General features: G+C 41.9%; 1 protein-coding gene across 4 annotated transcripts in view; it reads right to left on the bottom strand.

The window, feature by feature from the left end:
- Nucleotides 1-5760: 5760 nt before the first annotated feature.
- Nucleotides 5761-7500, bottom strand: part of LOC126575129 (uncharacterized) — a 41246-nt gene continuing 39506 nt past the window's right edge. For all 4 annotated transcript variants that reach the window (XM_050235677.1, XM_050235679.1, XM_050235680.1 and 1 more), the window contains exon 8: nucleotides 5761-7500. This exon is cut by the window's right edge and continues 5679 nt beyond it. The gene's annotated coding sequence lies outside the window, so the exon portion shown is untranslated.

The raw sequence follows: 7500 nt of genomic DNA, 5'->3' as shown, positions 1-7500 counted from the left end.
AGAGATAAGACGCAAATGAAAACAAACAATGAAATTATGTTTAGGACAACCTGAAAGGAAGAAATACAACATGAAGCTGCTAGGATTCACCGCTCCACGGCTCGCAAACGAGGGAAAGTCACAACTAAGATCACCATTAAACACGCACACTCGTGCACTCTCCACTGAACAGAAGTAGCTTTCCAGCTACATAGCCGGAAAAACGACATCACATCAACAGTATCGTATGCATACACAAAGGTTTTTGGGACATTCATCATGGATGTAAAACATCCTGCAATCGGCATGGCGATCACAAGCTTTTCCATTTTGCTTTCGGTAATCTTTGCTCCAAAAAGGATAAAAAACGATGTTGAATTTCTACTGCCACACGAAAACCAATGTCGTTTCGGTTGTTTGGCTGTGTGGAAATGTTTAGCTTGTTCTGCCAGTGATTTTTTCAATGTTGCCGCTCGGCAATATCAACTAACCATATTTTCTGCACAATTCGAAGCGAGAATGTTTCTGAAAGTGATGTAACGCCAAAAAAATCTCGCATCAATTGCCGACTCCATGGTCCTCTACTCTTTGGGCGGGTGGTTTTTGTCCCGTAAGAAGGTTTCCTCCCGCGTAAACGATGACACTGAACAATGAACGCTGTGAGCGCTGCTGAAGTAGATCGTAAACCTTGCTTTCGGTTTATTTCTCCCCGAAAAACCGGCATGTTTACCGATCGCACCATTACCAGTAACCTTGTATATGGATTACCTAGGCGAAGGTAGAAGGATGTGATTGACAGGGAATGCAATGATTAAAATTCTCAGTATTGCGTCTTATCCGGTCTTATCTCTGTTGCGTCTTTAGTTTCTGAAGTAGTCAACAGTGTAGCAGACGGTTCAGGAAGAACAAAGAAAAGAGCTGCAGTATGTTGTGTTGGACACATAACAGCAGAAAGAAAGTTTTGACAAACAAATATGGAACTGAAGTTATATGAAAAATAGCCCAACAAACGAACAACGTTGACCGGGTTCGTGGTCCTTACGAATGCAAATAAAGTGAGAGAATTTGAGTAGCAAAGCGAAACCACCCGTTGTGCCTCTGTTCCTTTTTCTTTCACTTCAACCGACCCGATGAAAGAAAACTACCGCGTGAAACTCCATTTAAAAGACGGTCCTCTTTTTTGCGCTTTATTTTATATCCTTTCATCATACGGTTTTCTTTTCTTTTCTCTTGTTTCGTGTTTGTTTCATCTAAATGGGAGGAGTTTGTATGAGTGTGTATTCGGTGTTTGTGTAGGTGTGTGTTCCTAATTCGCTTCCTCGCTATCGCTATCGCTCAATTTTGTTTCGGAATTTTTTATAATTTTCTCTTCATCTTTTTGAATTTTCCCCTTTTTTTGCCACCCATTTTGACCCTTGGCTTCCCGGGTTTCGGTCGCTGTCCCTTAGCTTAGATTTGGTTTTGTTTCCATATTAATTTAATTTGGGATGATTTTCTGCTGATTTTGTGCTTGCTTGGATCGAATCGCGGTTCGAAGCCTCCTTTACTAAGCTCACCGCACACCCCATGTCTTCCGCCCTCCGCTCTCAAATATAGGTAGTATAGGAATTTAAGTTTTTTTATTTTTTTTTTCGTTACCATTACTTTTTTCAAGTTTGCTTTTTGCTGTTTGCCATTTTGTTATACATAATAATTATTCATGGATGATGAGATTTAAAATTTCACTTCCAAGATTGCGAGAGAGCCTCTAAACTTAGTTTCTTTCTGTGCGCAGCAAGTTTGACTTGTCTTGTGTTTACACGAATAGCGCTTGTGTGTTCAATTTTCATCCGCTTCTTTCTAGCAGTTTTAACGTCGCCACTGCCTGGAGAACACGATCATACAAGTTGTTACTCGCTTTCGCGTTCCGCCCGGAATTGCTCTGCTCCGCATCTTGCTCTCTTCGATCCATTAGTGCTGAACAGTAATAATGGATAAAATGGGAAGTTTAAAGAGGGAGGGGAGGGGGAGGAACAAGTACAACAATGTAGATCTTTCTTCTCCAATTGTATTTTATTTTTTTTGTAAATTTTATCGATTTGGTAATGCATTTGGGTTTTGCCTTTTTCCCTTTCCATTTTTTAAAATTATCATATTTATGTATGGTGAGCACATTCACAATCGTGTTCTTTTGTTATGCATGTGTGTGTTTTTGTATGGTTTCTTTTGTTAAATATTACTTTTTATCGTTTATCGTTTTCCCTTTCTCAGAATGCTCTTTTTCTGCTCTCTAATGCTTTCTCCCTTAATTTAAACCATTGTAGACGCTGCGCTTCAGCGTATTGCACACAAAAATTTGAATCCACAGCAAACATAGTTGTCCCCTACTGTGGACATTGTTTCTTTGTTTTCTTCCTCTTGATTACTATTAATGCTTTGCTTACACATGCTCGTCCGTCTTCATTTTTTTTTTATTTTGAATTTGCAGAATTTTACAGGTTTTCGAATTTTTGTTCATCTAATCTCGTGCCGCCTGTTTTGAGTACCATATTCCAATCGTTACGAGAGTTGCTTTTCATATTATTTGTTTGTTTGTTTTTTTTTTTACATTTGCATCCTACGTTAGCATTTTCTTGAAGTAGTTCGTTAATGCCAAAAGTTCACATTTTCAGTTTCTGTTTTCGCTTCAGCTGCGGTACCCTTGAATTCCTCGACCACGAGGCCCATGGGTTGTGTCCGCTGTGCTTGTTTGCCGAGACACGATGCTTTTTATGTTCAAAAACAACCCCCTCCAAGTTGATTAGCTCTCCTTTTACAGTCCATCCCCGAAACGAGATACCCAATGCGTTCACCCAAAAAGTACTGCGTGCTGCCAAACGACGACGGCCCTGACGTGGAGAGACAATGATCTCAAAGATGTCCTTTGCGTTGAGCAAGCTTGATCTGGTTGTTACTACTAACTAATGCTGCTGCAGCTACTGCTACTGCTGCTCTTGTTGTAGTCGAAGCTGGTCTTGTTCGGTGGTATTCTGCTTCGAATTACCATTTGCCTCGCATCAACGTGTGATTCTGTTGTTGTTGTTGTTGTGTGTGGTTTGCTGCATTGTTTGCTGGTTTTGAATGGTTTGGTTTTGTAGAGTATGAGATATATTTGAAACGCAAAATCGGTTTCCCTGAAACACCATCAACACAAAGTCGAAACAAAAGCCTGTATCGCTGGTCTAAAAGTGTCCAAAGTTGATATCATCACCCCACTCGGATGATCGTCGAGGATCGCTTGAAATGGAAACAATTCTGGCTCCTAAACCTGTTTGCATCCGTGTTTGCTTCCTTCGTGACCGAAACGTTCATCTATTGCCCGAAATGGTTTTTCTGCGAAAGTGTGCTTCCTGGTTTGGTTCCTGCTATTATTCTTATCCGTTTCCCGGTGCGAGAGAGTGTGTATTTTGTGTATAGGTGAGTGTTCAGTGTTGCTGTAGGTTTTCTGTTGAGTTGAGTTCCGCTGATTGTTTGGTTCTATTTTTACTGTTTTCCCAGTCTGTTTGAAACTTGCTTTGAACTATTGTTTCACTGCTTTTACGTTTTGTCCAGTCTTGTCGGTAAAATGGTCGGAGTACATTCGTTAACGTGTTCGTTGGCAACTGTTTTGCGTCGTTATCGTGCGTTTCGTAGCGTTGTGGTTGTGGCTTTCACCGAACACTAACTGTGAGTGTTTCGCTGTTCTATTAACTATTACATTTTCTCTATTTGGTTTATCTCTATTATTCGTGTTTGTCCTTGTTTACGTGTCTTTTGGTCTTGGTCTAGGTTGGTCTTCCCTATTGTTTTTATTTTTCTCTTTTGTATTCCGTTTCTTCGTCGGCCGCTGCTTTCTGCTTCACTTTTCTCTTCCACACATAACTCTTTCCCTCTGCTCACTCTTCCACTTTCTCTCCTGTTCATGTTGTAAATATGGACACCTTGTGCGCGACGCGGGGAACTGCCCGTTCCCCGTGCGCGCACATGGTGCTTTTGAGCTAGCTTTGTGGCGTTTAAATATAAACTCTGGCACTGTGTGATGTGTATGTTGGCAGCAGCCGGGTAGGGTAGCCACTGCCATGGTTGCGGGTTCGTCGACCGGCTCCCCATTATCCTGGCTGTGAAACTGTGTTCAATAATTCTTTGCTTTACAATAAACCTATGTTAGAAAAAATTAAAACAAAAATAGTTTGTTTTCGGTTATTTCCCCGTTTGCCGGTTTCGGTTTCGGTATTGTTTCCTTTTACTATTGTTTGGCGGTTGTAACAATCGGTGTCGGTACCGCCATCCCCGACATCCACGGGACATCCTCACGGGTTGCAACCCGGGTGCGAACCCCCGGGGCTTGCCTTTGGTTTGCTGCCGCTTCTTAGTCTGCTCCTCGCTCTCTGGTTTGGCTGGTTTTATTGATTATGTCTGGCGGACTGCTATCGTCCATTTTACCCATTTTATCCATCCTCCTGCTTGCTACCGGCCATAGTGGTTATCCGTAGCCAAAAATGCAGTCGCAGACGTGGGCCTTCTACTTCTTTCCCCCTTTTTTAATCTGTCTCCTGTACTTCTCAATCCACTGTTCGCACTTTATTTCTGGTGAGCTCGTACGCATTTCTTCTCACGCTATGCTTCTCTTCGGCTTTTGCTGCGGCTATTGAGCTCTTGTATTTGGTTTTTAATAAAATATTTAAAAATGTATTCTTTTTCATCACTTCTTTTTATCTCTTTTTCTCTTTCTCTCCCTCTCTCTCAGTTTGTTCAACAATGTTATTACTATAGTAGTTTGGGTGAGTCGTTTTACATTTTCATTTCTTTTGTTTCTTCTGCAATGGATGGTTGTAGCATCGTAGTGGCCGTCTGCCAGTGCATGCTGGATCACCATTAGTAGGTGATGTAGCTTCACGAGTTTGTAGGTTTGGGAAGAACATGTCATTTGCTGAATTCACGCGAAAGGACTCGTTCGGTTACTCAGTATGCAGATGTTGCTAGGGCGATGACCCGTCCTAGCTTGGCTGCATGCTAATAATGATAGCTGTTTCGCACAGCGATCAGCTCCTGCACCGAGGAGTGCCTCGTGCTTTACTATGCATACGACTCTTCAAGAGGCTAGTTCTCAGTAGTTGGCTTTGCCCTTTTGCAATCTGCATTCATAATAGACACATATTAATGGGTACGGCTTTTGGCTTACAATCTACGTTTATGGATAGAAGATGACACACACGTTCACGATACTCTGTATTATAATTCTTGTTTTGTTTCCCAGTTTTCTTTTCCTCTTTTGTCCCTCTTCGGAAGAATACGTCCCTTATTCTCCCACATCCGGCACGTCAATTTCGTGCCTAGTGAGAACAGTGTCTCAGTCTCTTCGTCGCTTCTCCGCTCTTCTTACCGGTCTTACACCAGGTGAAACACAGTGCTGGATTAAAGAATTAAAGGGAGCAGCGGCAATAAGATGACGACGGTGGCAGTTGTGGGCCCTAGAAATTTTTCTTTTTTTTCCTGTTATCTCCCAGCATACGGATGTACGGTTTATGTTAAAATTTCACATGAGCTTCCTCGGTTCCGAAAGTGGATGCGGTTGTGATTGGTCTGTAGTTGTTATCCTTTGTACTGCAGAGTATAATAGCGCTAATGGGTTGCTTAAGAACCGAGCAGTAAAGTAACGATATAAATGGACCATCCAAACAAGCTCCAAATCCAGCTGGAATAAGTAGAATATCTGAAAAATTGAATAGAAGAAAAAAACAGAAACAAAGTTGCAAGAACACTAACTTGAACAGAAAAAAACGATAAAAAGTATAATGGTTTCCTCTCAAGTTTATTATACAACGTATCGCTAGCCATAATTAAGATCTAGGTTGAAACAATGAAACTTAAAAAAAGAACGTAATCGAAATCATAACTTACAGGTAACCTATCGATCGACCTTTTGCAATACTTGGATCCATATTGCATCGTATAGCGGAGCTGCATATCGTATCCTCCACAACTGAGCTGTTCAAATTGCATCAGGCTGACTCTCGTTCTCGTCCAAAACTAACGACGTCCAAATTCAAAACCCCTTCCCGTCCTCCCCCTTCCCCCTCACGATCATCGGGACCTGGTAGGCTAACGCTTCGTATACATAAGCTATTAAAAAAGCGCCAACTCGTGGCGGTTGACATAGAAAAACGAAAAGAATGCAAAACAGATGGCATAGTTCCAACGCGGAACCACGCACCGGACAGATCCGCTTCCAGGTTTACGACATAGAGATTCCCCCTTTTTTCGGGTGTTTCAAAATCAACCAATGAAATGATGCGTTAGTCCTAGATCTTGCACGTAGCAATAGACTTGTTAACTGGAAATCAATACATTCTCCTTTTATGGCACAAACGGGGCCAATCGGTGACGGTGCGATGGTCGTTCGTAGGTCTTGGGGAAAAGGCATCTCTCGATCTGAGCTGTGGATTGCCATGTATGCCTTTTAATATAGCACCTTCTAAGCCCCCTTGTCAACCATGTCAGTGTCCGCGGGCCCGCTTTTGGTTTTGTCTTTGCCCGTCACGTGTGATCTTCGCCTGGCTTCCGACCTGGGTGTGACTAAAACGATCCGCGCTCGTAAAAAAGAGAAACAGATAATAATTTTGCATTGCCTAAACGGGTTTTTTTAAATTTAGATAATTTCAACACCTAAAGAACGTTCTTCTGCCTTTCTTCTTTCTAACTATCTCACTCCACCTTTATTTTCGTGTTTTGCCTGAATGTTGCCGAAATAACTAACCGAAGGCGGAAGAGGTGAGAGCCGCGTCGCGCGAGTATTGTTCAATATGAATTTCGTAATTTTTCCCCTCCCCCTCTAGATCGACAAAAGCTCCACTAGTCGCGGATATTCCACTACCCGCGTTGAAGGAGTAGCGCTGTATAATAGCTTTAATTTTGATTTGCCTAAAACTGAGCGAGGACAGGATGTTAACATTTTTGTTTATGCCTAAATTTAATGAGAAAGAATCCTAAAGAGGGGCTGTCTCGCTCGATGCAGAACACAGCACAGCCATACTTGTTTTAGCTACTAGAACAATATCCTCCGCGCGAGACGCGAGTTCTGCGCCCTCTTCTTTTTACACCCAGAAAACTAAACACAGCTCTCGGTCTCGGAATTCGGTTTGCCTTCATCCAGCAAACCTCCCTCGCGATCTATCTCGTACTTTCCGCTATGCTTACGTTTAATTTCGATTTTTTGTTTGTTAATTTCTTTTTGGTTTTCTTTTTTTTGCGCCAAAAAAACGATGCTCTTTGTATGGTTTTCATTCACTATCCGACTACCTCTCTGTTCCACTTCTCTACCATCGCTCTTCCATTCTTTTTTGGTTCCGGATCGTCAAAATTTTGACACAGACTCATTCCAAATAGCTATCTCTTGGTTTTTGTATATATAATTTTTCTTTGTTTAAAAAAAATTTCATTAAACATTTGACCTAAACATTTTTTTCGTTCCCCAGTTTTGTCTGTTTCTCTCTCGTTCGAGCCTTCTGGCGCACCGCTCGTTCG

This window comes from Anopheles aquasalis, chromosome 3, assembly GCF_943734665.1.
Source record: "Anopheles aquasalis chromosome 3, idAnoAquaMG_Q_19, whole genome shotgun sequence".
NCBI classification, from domain to species: Eukaryota; Metazoa; Arthropoda; class Insecta; order Diptera; family Culicidae; genus Anopheles; species Anopheles aquasalis.
This window is presented reverse-complemented; position numbering and strand designations above follow the sequence as displayed.